Below are 14,196 nucleotides of genomic sequence, written 5' to 3'. Positions count from 1 at the left end.
AAGGAAACCATTAGGTGCATTTTATAGAGAATCTGATTTCGAATAAGAAAAAGTCAACCGCATCCGCGTAACTCGTACCCGTGAGAAAAAAATCGAAAAAATCTGTTTCGAATGCCATGATTTTTCCGAGTCATTTTTCCAAGGGAGGGTACTGTGGATTTTCGAGAAAAAAAAATTTCAAGCTAAAAGGAAACCATTAGGTGCATTTTATAGAGAATTTGATTTCGAATAAGAAAATGTCAACCGCAACCGCGTAACTCGTACCCGTGAGAAAAAAATTGAAAAAATCTGTTTCGAATGCCATGATTTTTCCGAGTCATTTTTCCAAGGGAGGGTACTGTGGATTTTCGAGAAAAAAAAATTTCAAGCTAAAAGGAAACCATTAGGTGCATTTTATAGAGAATCTGATTTCGAATAAGAAAAAGTCAACCGCAACCGCGTAACTCGTACCCGTGAGAAAAAAATCGAAAAAATCTGTTTCGAATGCCATGATTTTTCCAAGTCATTTTTCCAAGGGAGGGTGCTGTGGATTTTCGAGAAAAAAAAATTTCAAGCTAAAAGGAAACCATTAGGTGCATTTTATAGAGAATCTGATTTCGAATAAGAAAAAGTCAACCGCAACCGCGTAACTCGTACCCGTGAGAAAAAAATCGAAAAAATCTGTTTCGAATGCCATGATTTTTCCGACTCATTTTTCCAAGGGAGGGTACTGTGGATTTTCGAGAAAAAAACATTTCAAGCTAAAAGGAAACCATTAGGTGCATTTTATAGAGAATCTGATTTCGAATAAGAAAAAGTCAACCGCAACCGCGTAACTCGTACCCGTGAGAAAAAAATCGAAAAAATCTGTTTCGAATGCCATGATTTTTCCGAGTCATTTTTCCAAGGGAGGGTACTGTGGATTTTCGAGAAAAAAAAAATTTCAAGCTAAAAGGAAACCATTAGGTGCATTTTATAGAGAATCCGATTTCGAATAAGAAAAAGTCAACCGCAACCGCGTAACTCGTACCCGTGAGAGAAAAATCAAAAAAATCTGTTTCGAATGCCATGATTTTTCCGAGTCATTTTTCCAAGGGAGGGTACTGTGGATTTTCGAGAAAAAAACATTTCAAGCTAAAAGGAAACCATTAGGTACATTTTATAGAGAATCTGATTTCGAATAAGAAAAAGTCAACCGCAACCGCGTAACTCGTACCCGTGAGAAAAAAATCGAAAAAATCTGTTTCGAATGCCATGATTTTTCCGACTCATTTTTCCAAGGGAGGGGACTGTGGATTTTCGAGAAAAAAACATTTCAAGCTAAAAGGAAACCATTAGGTACATTTTATAGAGAATCTGATTTCGAATAAGAAAAAGTCAACCGCAACCGCGTAACTCGTACCCGTGAGAAAAAAATCGAAAAAATCTGTTTCGAATGCCATGATTTTTCCGAGTCATTTTTCCAAGGGAGGGTACTGTGGATTTTCGAGAAAAAAAAATTTCAAGCTAAAAGGAAACCATTAGGTGCATTTTATAGAGAATCTGATTTCGAATAAGAAAAAGTCAACCGCAACCGCGTAACTCGTACCCGTGAGAAAAAAATTGAAAAAATCTGTTTCGAATGCCATGATTTTTCCGAGTCATTTTTTCAAGGGAGGGTACTGTGGATTTTCGAGAAAAAAAAATTTCAAGCTAAAAGGAAACCATTAGGTGCATTTTATAGAGAATCTGATTTCGAATAAGAAAAAGTCAACCGCATCCGCGTAACTCGTACCCGTGAGAAAAAAATCGAAAAAATCTGTTTCGAATGCCATGATTTTTCCGAGTCATTTTTCCAAGGGAGGGTACTGTGGATTTTCGAGAAAAAAAAATTTCAAGCTAAAAGGAAACCATTAGGTGCATTTTATAGAGAATTTGATTTCGAATAAGAAAAAGTCAACCGCAACCGCGTAACTCGTACCCGTGAGAAAAAAATTGAAAAAATCTGTTTCGAATGCCATGATTTTTCCGAGTCATTTTTCCAAGGGAGGGTACTGTGGATTTTCGAGAAAAAAAAATTTCAAGCTAAAAGGAAACCATTAGGTGCATTTTATAGAGAATCTGATTTCGAATAAGAAAAAGTCAACCGCAACCGCGTAACTCGTACCCGTGAGAAAAAAATCGAAAAAATCTGTTTCGAATGCCATGATTTTTCCAAGTCATTTTTCCAATGGAGGGTGCTGTGGATTTTCGAGAAAAAAAAATTTCAAGCTAAAAGGAAACCATTAGGTGCATTTTATAGAGAATCTGATTTCGAATAAGAAAAAGTCAACCGCAACCGCGTAACTCGTACCCGTGAGAAAAAAATCGAAAAAATCTGTTTCGAATGCCATGATTTTTCCGACTCATTTTTCCAAGGGAGGGTACTGTGGATTTTCGAGAAAAAAACATTTCAAGCTAAAAGGAAACCATTAGGTGCATTTTATAGAGAATCTGATTTCGAATAAGAAAAAGTCAACCGCAACCGCGTAACTCGTACCCGTGAGAAAAAAATCGAAAAAATCTGTTTCGAATGCCATGATTTTTTGGACTTATTTTTCCCAGGGAGGGTACTGTGGATTTTCGAGAAAAAAACATTTCAAGCTAAAAGGAAACCATTAGGTACATTTTATAGAGAATCTGATTTCGAATAAGAAAAAGTCAACCGCAACCGCGTAACTCGTACCCGTGAGAAAAAAATCGAAAAAATCTGTTTCGAATGCCATGATTTTTCCGAGTCATTTTTCCAAGGGAGGGTACTGTGGATTTTCGAAAAAAAAACATTTCAAGCAAAAAGGAAACCATTAGGTGCATTTTATAGAGAATCTGATTTCGAATAAGAAAAAGTCAACCGCAACCGCGTAACTCGTACCCGTGAGAAAAAAATCGAAAAAATCTGTTTCGAATGCCATGATTTTTCCGAGTCATTTTTTCAAGGGAGGGTACTGTGGATTTTCGAGAAAAAAAAATTTCAAGCTAAAAGGAAACCATTAGGTGCATTTTATAGAGAATCTGATTTCGAATAAGAAAAAGTCAACCGCATCCGCGTAACTCGTACCCGTGAGAAAAAAATCGAAAAAATCTGTTTCGAATGCCATGATTTTTCGGACTTATTTTTCCAAGGGAGGGTACTGTGGATTTTCGAGAAAAAAACATTTCAAGCTAAAAGGAAACCATTAGGTACATTTTATAGAGAATCTGATTTCGAATAAGAAAAAGTCAACCGCAACCGCGTAACTCGTACCCGTGAGAAAAAAATCGAAAAAATCTGTTTCGAATGCCATGATTTTTCCGAGTCATTTTTCCAAGGGAGGGTACTGTGGATTTTCGAGAAAAAAAAAATTTCAAGCTAAAAGGAAACCATTAGGTGCATTTTATAGAGAATCTGATTTCGAATAAGAAAAAGTCAACCGCAACCGCGTAACTCGCACCCGTGAGAAAAAAATCGAAAAAATCTGTTTCGAATGCCATGATTTTTCGGAGTCATTTTTCCAAGGGAGGGTACTGTGGATTTTCGAGAAAAAAAAAATTTCAAGCTAAAAGGAAACCATTAGGTGCATTTTATAGAGAATCTGATTTCGAATAAGAAAAAGTCAACCGCAACCGCGTAACTCGTACCCGTGAGAAAAAAATCGAAAAAATCTGTTTCGAATGCCATGATTTTTCCGAGTCATTTTTCCAAGGGAGGGTACTGTGGATTTTCGAGAAAAAAAAATTTCAAGCTAAAAGGAAACCATTAGGTGCATTTTATAGAGAATCTGATTTCGAATAAGAAAAAGTCAACCGCAACCGCGTAACTCGTACCCGTGAGAAAAAAATCGAAAAAATCTGTTTCGAATGCCATGATTTTTCCGAGTCATTTTTCCAAGGGAGGGTACTGTGGATTTTCGAGAAAAAAAAATTTCAAGCTAAAAGGAAACCATTAGGTGCATTTTATAGAGAATCTGATTTCGAATAAGAAAAAGTCAACCGCAACCGCGTAACTCGTACCCGTGAGAAAAAAATCGAAAAAATCTGTTTCGAATGCCATGATTTTTCCGAGTCATTTTTCCAAGGGAGGGTACTGTGGATTTTCGAGAAAAAAAAATTTCAAGCTAAAAGGAAACCATTAGGTGCATTTTATAGAGAATTTGATTTCGAATAAGAAAAAGTCAACCGCAACCGCGTAACTCGTACCCGTGAGAAAAAAATCGAAAAAATCTGTTTCGAATGCCATGATTTTTCGGACTTATTTTTCCAAGGGAGGGTACTGTGGATTTTCGAGAAAAAAACATTTCAAGCTAAAAGGAAACCATTAGGTACATTTTATAGAGAATCTGATTTCGAATAAGAAAAAGTCAACCGCAACCGCGTAACTCGTACCCGTGAGAAAAAAATCGAAAAAATCTGTTTCGAATGCCATGATTTTTCCGAGTCATTTTTCCAAGGGAGGGTACTGTGGATTTTCGAGAAAAAAAAATTTCAAGCTAAAAGGAAACCATTAGGTGCATTTTATAGAGAATCTGATTTCGAATAAGAAAAAGTCAACCGCAACCGCGTAACTCGTACCCGTGAGAAAAAAATCGAAAAAATCTGTTTCGAATGCCATGATTTTTCCGAGTCATTTTTCCAAGGGAGGGTACTGTGGATTTTCGAGAAAAAAAAATTTCAAGCTAAAAGGAAACCATTAGGTGCATTTTATACAGAATCTGATTTCGAATAAGAAAAAGTCAACCGCAACCGCGTAACTCGTACCCGTGAGAGAAAAATCAAAAAAATCTGTTTCGAATGCCATGATTTTTCCGAGTCATTTTTCCAAGGGAGGGTACTGTGGATTTTCGAGAAAAAAACATTTCAAGCTAAAAGGAAACCATTAGGTACATTTTATAGAGAATCTGATTTCGAATAAGAAAAAGTCAACCGCAACCGCGTAACTCGTACCCGTGAGAAAAAAATCGAAAAAATCTGTTTCGAATGCCATGATTTTTCCGACTCATTTTTCCAAGGGAGGGGACTGTGGATTTTCGAGAAAAAAACATTTCAAGCTAAAAGGAAACCATTAGGTACATTTTATAGAGAATCTGATTTCGAATAAGAAAAAGTCAACCGCAACCGCGTAACTCGTACCCGTGAGAAAAAAATCGAAAAAATCTGTTTCGAATGCCATGATTTTTCCGAGTCATTTTTCCAAGGGAGGGTACTGTGGATTTTCGAGAAAAAAAAATTTCAAGCTAAAAGGAAACCATTAGGTGCATTTTATAGAGAATCTGATTTCGAATAAGAAAAAGTCAACCGCAACCGCGTAACTCGTACCCGTGAGAAAGAAATCGAAAAAATCTGTTTCGAATGCCATGATTTTTCCGAGTCATTTTTTCAAGGGAGGGTACTGTGGATTTTCGAGAAAAAAACATTTCAAGCTAAAAGGAAACCATTAGGTGCATTTTATAGAGAATCTGATTTCGAATAAGAAAAAGTCAACCGCATCCGCGTAACTCGTACCCGTGAGAAAAAAATCGAAAAAAACTGTTTCGAATGCCATGATTTTTCCGAGTCATTTTTCCAAGGGAGGGTACTGTGGATTTTCGAGAAAAAAAAATTTCAAGCTAAAAGGAAACCATTAGGTGCATTTTATAGAGAATTTGATTTCGAATAAGAAAAAGTCAACCGCAACCGCGTAACTCGTACCCGTGAGAAAAAAATTGAAAAAATCTGTTTCGAATGCCATGATTTTTCCGAGTCATTTTTCCAAGGGAGGGTGCTGTGGATTTTCGAGAAAAAAAAATTTCAAGCTAAAAGGAAACCATTAGGTGCATTTTATAGAGAATCTGATTTCGAATAAGAAAAAGTCAACCGCAACCGCGTAACTCGTACCCGTGAGAAAAAAATCGAAAAAATCTGTTTCGAATGCCATGATTTTTCCGAGTCATTTTTCCAAGGGAGGGTACTGTGGATTTTCGAGAAAAAAACATTTCAAGCTAAAAGGAAACCATTAGGTGCATTTTATAGAGAATCTGATTTCGAATAAGAAAAAGTCAACCGCAACCGCGTAACTCGTACCCGTGAGAAAAAAATCGAAAAAATCTGTTTCGAATGCCATGATTTTTCCGAGTCATTTTTTCAAGGGAGGGTACTGTGGATTTTCGAGAAAAAAAAATTTCAAGCTAAAAGGAAACCATTAGGTGCATTTTATAGAGAATCTGATTTCGAATAAGAAAAAGTCAACCGCATCCGCGTAACTCGTACCCGTGAGAAAAAAATCGAAAAAATCTGTTTCGAATGCCATGATTTTTCCGAGTCATTTTTCCAAGGGAGGGTACTGTGGATTTTCGAGAAAAAAAAATTTCAAGCTAAAAGGAAACCATTAGGTGCATTTTATAGAGAATCTGATTTCGAATAAGAAAAAGTCAACCGCAACCGCGTAACTCGTACCCGTGAGAAAAAAATCGAAAAAATCTGTTTCGAATGCCATGATTTTTCCAAGTCATTTTTCCAAGGGAGGGTGCTGTGGATTTTCGAGAAAAAAAAATTTCAAGCTAAAAGGAAACCATTAGGTGCATTTTATAGAGAATCTGATTTCGAATAAGAAAAAGTCAACCGCAACCGCGTAACTCGTACCCGTGAGAAAAAAATCGAAAAAATCTGTTTCGAATGCCATGATTTTTCCGAGTCATTTTTTCAAGGGAGGGTACTGTGGATTTTCGAGAATAAAAAATTTCAAGCTAAAAGGAAACCATTAGGTGCATTTTATAGAGAATCTGATTTCGAATAAGAAAAAGTCAACCGCATCCGCGTAACTCGTACCCGTGAGAAAAAAATCGAAAAAATCTGTTTCGAATGCCATGATTTTTCCGAGTCATTTTTCCAAGGGAGGGTACTGTGGATTTTCGAGAAAAAAAAATTTCAAGCTTAAAGGAAACCATTAGGTACATTTTATAGAGAATCTGATTTCGAATAAGAAAAAGTCAACCGCATCCGCGTAACTCGTACCCGTGAGAAGAAAATCGAAAAAATCTGTTTCGAATGCCATGATTTTTCCGAGTCATTTTTCCGAGGGAGTGTGCTGTGGATTTTCGAGAAAAAAACATTTCAAGCTAAAAGGAAACCATTAGGTACATTTTATAGAGAATCTGATTTCGAATAAGAAAAAGTCAACCGCAACCGCGTAACTCGTACCCGTGAGAAAAAAATCGAAAAAATCTGTTTCGAATGCCATGATTTTTCCGAGTCATTTTTTCAAGGGAGGGTACTGTGGATTTTCGAGAATAAAAAATTTCAAGCTAAAAGGAAACCATTAGGTGCATTTTATAGAGAATCTGATTTCGAATAAGAAAAAGTCAACCGCATCCGCGTAACTCGTACCCGTGAGAAAAAAATCGAAAAAATCTGTTTCGAATGCCATGATTTTTCCGAGTCATTTTTCCAAGGGAGGGTACTGTGGATTTTCGAGAAAAAAACATTTCAAGCTAAAAGGAAACCATTAGGTACATTTTATAGAGAATCTGATTTCGAATAAGAAAAAGTCAACCGCAACCGCGTAACTCGTACCCGTGAGAAAAAAATCGAAAAAATCTGTTTCGAATGCCATGATTTTTCCGAGTCATTTTTTCAAGGGAGGGTACTGTGGATTTTCGAGAAAAAAAAATTTCAAGCTAAAAGGAAACCATTAGGTACATTTTATAGAGAATCTGATTTCGAATAAGAAAAAGTCAACCGCAACCGCGTAACTCGTACCCGTGAGAAAAAAATCGAAAAAATCTGTTTCGAATGCCATGATTTTTCCGAGTCATTTTTCCAAGGGAGGGTACTGTGGATTTTCGAGAAAAAAACATTTCAAGCTAAAAGGAAACCATTAGGTGCATTTTATAGAGAATTTGATTTCGAATAAGAAAAAGTCAACCGCAACCGCGTAACTCGTACCCGTGAGAAAAAAATCGAAAAAATCTGTTTCGAATGCCATGATTTTTCGGACTTATTTTTCCAAGGGAGGGTACTGTGGATTTTCGAGAAAAAAACATTTCAAGCTAAAAGGAAACCATTAGGTACATTTTATAGAGAATCTGATTTCGAATAAGAAAAAGTCAACCGCAACCGCGTAACTCGTACCCGTGAGAAAAAAATCGAAAAAATCTGTTTCGAATGCCATGATTTTTCCGAGTCATTTTTCCAAGGGAGGGTACTGTGGATTTTCGAGAAAAAAAAATTTCAAGCTAAAAGGAAACCATTAGGTGCATTTTATAGAGAATCTGATTTCGAATAAGAAAAAGTCAACCGCAACCGCGTAACTCGTACCCGTGAGAAAAAAATCGAAAAAATCTGTTTCGAATGCCATGATTTTTTCGAGTCATTTTTCCAAGGGAGGGTACTGTGGATTTTCGAGAAAAAAAAATTTCAAGCTAAAAGGAAACCATTAGGTGCATTTTATAGAGAATCTGATTTCGAATAAGAAAAAGTCAACCGCAACCGCGTAACTCGTACCCGTGAGAAAAAAATCGAAAAAATCTGTTTCGAATGCCATGATTTTTCCGAGTCATTTTTCCAAGGGAGGGTACTGTGGATTTTCGAGAAAAAAAAATTTCAAGCTAAAAGGAAACCATTAGGTGCATTTTATAGAGAATTTGATTTCGAATAAGAAAAAGTCAACCGCAACCGCGTAACTCGTACCCGTGAGAAAAAAATCGAAAAAATCTGTTTCGAATGCCATGATTTTTCGGACTTATTTTTCCAAGGGAGGGTACTGTGGATTTTCGAGAAAAAAACATTTCAAGCTAAAAGGAAACCATTAGGTACATTTTATAGAGAATCTGATTTCGAATAAGAAAAAGTCAACCGCAACCGCGTAACTCGTACCCGTGAGAAAAAAATCGAAAAAATCTGTTTCGAATGCCATGATTTTTCCGAGTCATTTTTTCAAGGGAGGGTACTGTGGATTTTCGAGAAAAAAAAATTTCAAGCTAAAAGGAAACCATTAGGTACATTTTATAGAGAATCTGATTTCGAATAAGAAAAAGTCAACCGCAACCGCGTAACTCGTACCCGTGAGAAAAAAATCGAAAAAATCTGTTTCGAATGCCACGATTTTTCGGACTCATTTTTCCAAGGGAGGGTACTGTGGATTTTCGAGAAAAAAAATTTCAAGCTAAAAGGAAACCATTAGGTGCATTTTATAGAGAATCTGATTTCGAATAAGAAAAAGTCAACCGCAACCGCGTAACTCGTACCCGTGAGAAAAAAATCGAGAAAATCTGTTTCGAATGCCATGATTTTTCGGACTCATTTTTCCAAGGGAGGGTACTGTGGATTTTCGAGAAAAAAAAATTTCAAGCTAAAAGGAAACCATTAGGTGCATTTTATAGAGAATCTGATTTCGAATAAGGAAAAGTCAACCGCAACCGCGTAACTCGTACCCGTGAGAAAAAAATCGAAAAAATCTGTTTCGAATGCCATGATTTTTCGGACTTATTTTTCCAAGGGAGGGTACTGTGGATTTTCGAGAAAAAAACATTTTAAGCTAAAAGGAAACCATTAGGTGCATTTTATAGAGAATCTGATTTCGAATAAGAAAAAGTCAACCGCAACCGCGTAACTCGTACCCGTGAGAAAAAAATCGAAAAAATCTGTTTCGAATGCCATGATTTTTCGGACTTATTTTTCCAAGGGAGGGTACTGTGGATTTTCGAGAAAAAAACATTTCAAGCTAAAAGGAAACCATTAGGTGCATTTTATAGAGAATCTGATTTCGAATAAGAAAAAGTCAACCGCAACCGCGTAACTCGTACCCGTGAGAAAAAAATCGAGAAAATCTGTTTCGAATGCCACGATTTTTCGGACTCATTTTTCCAAGGGAGGGTACTGTGGATTTTCGAGAAAAAAAATTTCAAGCTAAAAGGAAACCATTAGGTGCATTTTATAGAGAATCTGATTTCGAATAAGAAAAAGTCAACCGCAACCGCGTAACTCGTACCCGTGAGAAAAAAATCGAGAAAATCTGTTTCGAATGCCATGATTTTCGGACTCATTTTTCCAAGGGAGGGTACTGTGGATTTTCGAGAAAAAAAAATTTCAAGCTAAAAGGAAACCATTAGGTGCATTTTATAGAGAATCTGATTTCGAATAAGGAAAAGTCAACCGCAACCGCGTAACTCGTACCCGTGAGAAAAAAATCGAAAAAATCTGTTTCGAATGCCATGATTTTTCGGACTTATTTTTCCAAGGGAGGGTACTGTGGATTTTCGAGAAAAAAAATTTCAAGCTAAAAGGAAACCATTAGGTGCATTTTATAGAGAATCTGATTTCGAATAAGAAAAAGTCAACCGCAACCGCGTAACTCGTACCCGTGAGAAAAAAATCGAAAAAATCTGTTTCGAATGCCATGATTTTTCCGAGTCATTTTTCCAAGGGAGGGTACTGTGGATTTTCGAGAAAAAAACATTTCAAGCTAAAAGGAAACCATTAGGTGCATTTTATAGAGAATCTGATTTCGAATAAGAAAAAGTCAACCGCAACCGCGTAACTCGTACCCGTGAGAAAAAAATCGAAAAAATCTGTTTCGAATGCCATGATTTTTCCGAGTCATTTTTTCAAGGGAGGGTACTGTGGATTTTCGAGAAAAAAAAATTTCAAGCTAAAAGGAAACCATTAGGTGCATTTTATAGAGAATCTGATTTCGAATAAGAAAAAGTCAACCGCATCCGCGTAACTCGTACCCGTGAGAAAAAAATCGAAAAAATCTGTTTCGAATGCCATGATTTTTCCGAGTCATTTTTCCAAGGGAGGGTACTGTGGATTTTCGAGAAAAAAAAATTTCAAGCTAAAAGGAAACCATTAGGTGCATTTTATAGAGAATCTGATTTCGAATAAGAAAAAGTCAACCGCAACCGCGTAACTCGTACCCGTGAGAAAAAAATCGAAAAAATCTGTTTCGAATGCCATGATTTTTCCAAGTCATTTTTCCAAGGGAGGGTGCTGTGGATTTTCGAGAAAAAAAAATTTCAAGCTAAAAGGAAACCATTAGGTGCATTTTATAGAGAATCTGATTTCGAATAAGAAAAAGTCAACCGCAACCGCGTAACTCGTACCCGTGAGAAAAAAATCGAAAAAATCTGTTTCGAATGCCATGATTTTTCCGAGTCATTTTTTCAAGGGAGGGTACTGTGGATTTTCGAGAATAAAAAATTTCAAGCTAAAAGGAAACCATTAGGTGCATTTTATAGAGAATCTGATTTCGAATAAGAAAAAGTCAACCGCATCCGCGTAACTCGTACCCGTGAGAAAAAAATCGAAAAAATCTGTTTCGAATGCCATGATTTTTCCGAGTCATTTTTCCAAGGGAGGGTACTGTGGATTTTCGAGAAAAAAAAATTTCAAGCTTAAAGGAAACCATTAGGTACATTTTATAGAGAATCTGATTTCGAATAAGAAAAAGTCAACCGCATCCGCGTAACTCGTACCCGTGAGAAGAAAATCGAAAAAATCTGTTTCGAATGCCATTATTTTTCCGAGTCATTTTTCCAAGGGAGTGTGCTGTGGATTTTCGAGAAAAAAACATTTCAAGCTTAAAGGAAACCATTAGGTACATTTTATAGAGAATCTGATTTCGAATAAGAAAAAGTCAACCGCAACCGCGTAACTCGTACCCGTGAGAAAAAAATCGAAAAAATTTGTTTCGAATGCCATGATTTTTCCGAGTCATTTTTCCAAGGGAGGGTACTGTGGATTTTCGAGAAAAAAACATTTCAAGCTAAAAGGAAACCATTAGGTACATTTTATAGAGAATCTGATTTCGAATAAGAAAAAGTCAACCGCAACCGCGTAACTCGTACCCGTGAGAAAAAAATCGAAAAAATCTGTTTCGAATGCCATGATTTTTCCGAGTCATTTTTTCAAGGGAGGGTACTGTGGATTTTCGAGAATAAAAAATTTCAAGCTAAAAGGAAACCATTAGGTGCATTTTATAGAGAATCTGATTTCGAATAAGAAAAAGTCAACCGCATCCGCGTAACTCGTACCCGTGAGAAAAAAATCGAAAAAATCTGTTTCGAATGCCATGATTTTTCCGAGTCATTTTTCCAAGGGAGGGTACTGTGGATTTTCGAGAAAAAAACATTTCAAGCTAAAAGGAAACCATTAGGTACATTTTATAGAGAATCTGATTTCGAATAAGAAAAAGTCAACCGCAACCGCGTAACTCGTACCCGTGAGAAAAAAATCGAAAAAATCTGTTTCGAATGCCATGATTTTTCCGAGTCATTTTTTCAAGGGAGGGTACTGTGGATTTTCGAGAAAAAAAAATTTCAAGCTAAAAGGAAACCATTAGGTACATTTTATAGAGAATCTGATTTCGAATAAGAAAAAGTCAACCGCAACCGCGTAACTCGTACCCGTGAGAAAAAAATCGAAAAAATCTGTTTCGAATGCCATGATTTTTCCGAGTCATTTTTCCAAGGGAGGGTACTGTGGATTTTCGAGAAAAAAACATTTCAAGCTAAAAGGAAACCATTAGGTGCATTTTATAGAGAATTTGATTTCGAATAAGAAAAAGTCAACCGCAACCGCGTAACTCGTACCCGTGAGAAAAAAATCGAAAAAATCTGTTTCGAATGCCATGATTTTTCGGACTTATTTTTCCAAGGGAGGGTACTGTGGATTTTCGAGAAAAAAACATTTCAAGCTAAAAGGAAACCATTAGGTACATTTTATAGAGAATCTGATTTCGAATAAGAAAAAGTCAACCGCAACCGCGTAACTCGTACCCGTGAGAAAAAAATCGAAAAAATCTGTTTCGAATGCCATGATTTTTCCGAGTCATTTTTCCAAGGGAGGGTACTGTGGATTTTCGAGAAAAAAAAATTTCAAGCTAAAAGGAAACCATTAGGTGCATTTTATAGAGAATCTGATTTCGAATAAGAAAAAGTCAACCGCAACCGCGTAACTCGTACCCGTGAGAAAAAAATCGAAAAAATCTGTTTCGAATGCCATGATTTTTTCGAGTCATTTTTCCAAGGGAGGGTACTGTGGATTTTCGAGAAAAAAAAATTTCAAGCTAAAAGGAAACCATTAGGTGCATTTTATAGAGAATCTGATTTCGAATAAGAAAAAGTCAACCGCAACCGCGTAACTCGTACCCGTGAGAAAAAAATCGAAAAAATCTGTTTCGAATGCCATGATTTTTCCGAGTCATTTTTCCAAGGGAGGGTACTGTGGATTTTCGAGAAAAAAAAATTTCAAGCTAAAAGGAAACCATTAGGTGCATTTTATAGAGAATTTGATTTCGAATAAGAAAAAGTCAACCGCAACCGCGTAACTCGTACCCGTGAGAAAAAAATCGAAAAAATCTGTTTCGAATGCCATGATTTTTCGGACTTATTTTTCCAAGGGAGGGTACTGTGGATTTTCGAGAAAAAAACATTTCAAGCAAAAAGGAAACCATTAGGTACATTTTATAGAGAATCTGATTTCGAATAAGAAAAAGTCAACCGCAACCGCGTAACTCGTACCCGTGAGAAAAAAATCGAAAAAATCTGTTTCGAATGCCATGATTTTTCCGAGTCATTTTTTCAAGGGAGGGTACTGTGGATTTTCGAGAAAAAAAAATTTCAAGCTAAAAGGAAACCATTAGGTACATTTTATAGAGAATCTGATTTCGAATAAGAAAAAGTCAACCGCAACCGCGTAACTCGTACCCGTGAGAAAAAAATCGAAAAAATCTGTTTCGAATGCCATGATTTTTCCGAGTCATTTTTTCAAGGGAGGGTACTGTGGATTTTCGAGAAAAAAAATTTCAAGCTAAAAGGAAACCATTAGGTACATTTTATAGAGAATCTGATTTCGAATAAGAAAAAGTCAACCGCAACCGCGTAACTCGTACCCGTGAGAAAAAAATCGAAAAAATCTGTTTCGAATGCCATGATTTTTCCGAGTCATTTTTCCAAGGGAGGGTACTGTGGATTTTCGAGAAAAAAACATTTCAAGCTAAAAGGAAACCATTAGGTGCATTTTATAGAGAATTTGATTTCGAATAAGAAAAAGTCAACCGCAACCGCGTAACTCGTACCCGTGAGAAAAAAATCGAAAAAATCTGTTTCGAATGCCATGATTTTTCGGACTTATTTTTCCAAGGGAGGGTACTGTGGATTTTCGAGAAAAAAACATTTCAAGCTAAAAGGAAACCATTAGGTACATTTTATAGAGAATCTGATTTCGAATAAGAAAAAGTCAACCGCA

Source organism: Pholcus phalangioides, unplaced genomic scaffold, assembly GCF_987345545.1.
Source record: "Pholcus phalangioides strain wild (caught in Gottingen) unplaced genomic scaffold, Ppha-v1.0 ptg000042l_1, whole genome shotgun sequence".
NCBI classification, from domain to species: domain Eukaryota; kingdom Metazoa; phylum Arthropoda; class Arachnida; order Araneae; family Pholcidae; genus Pholcus; species Pholcus phalangioides.
Note: the sequence above shows the minus strand (reverse complement) of the source record.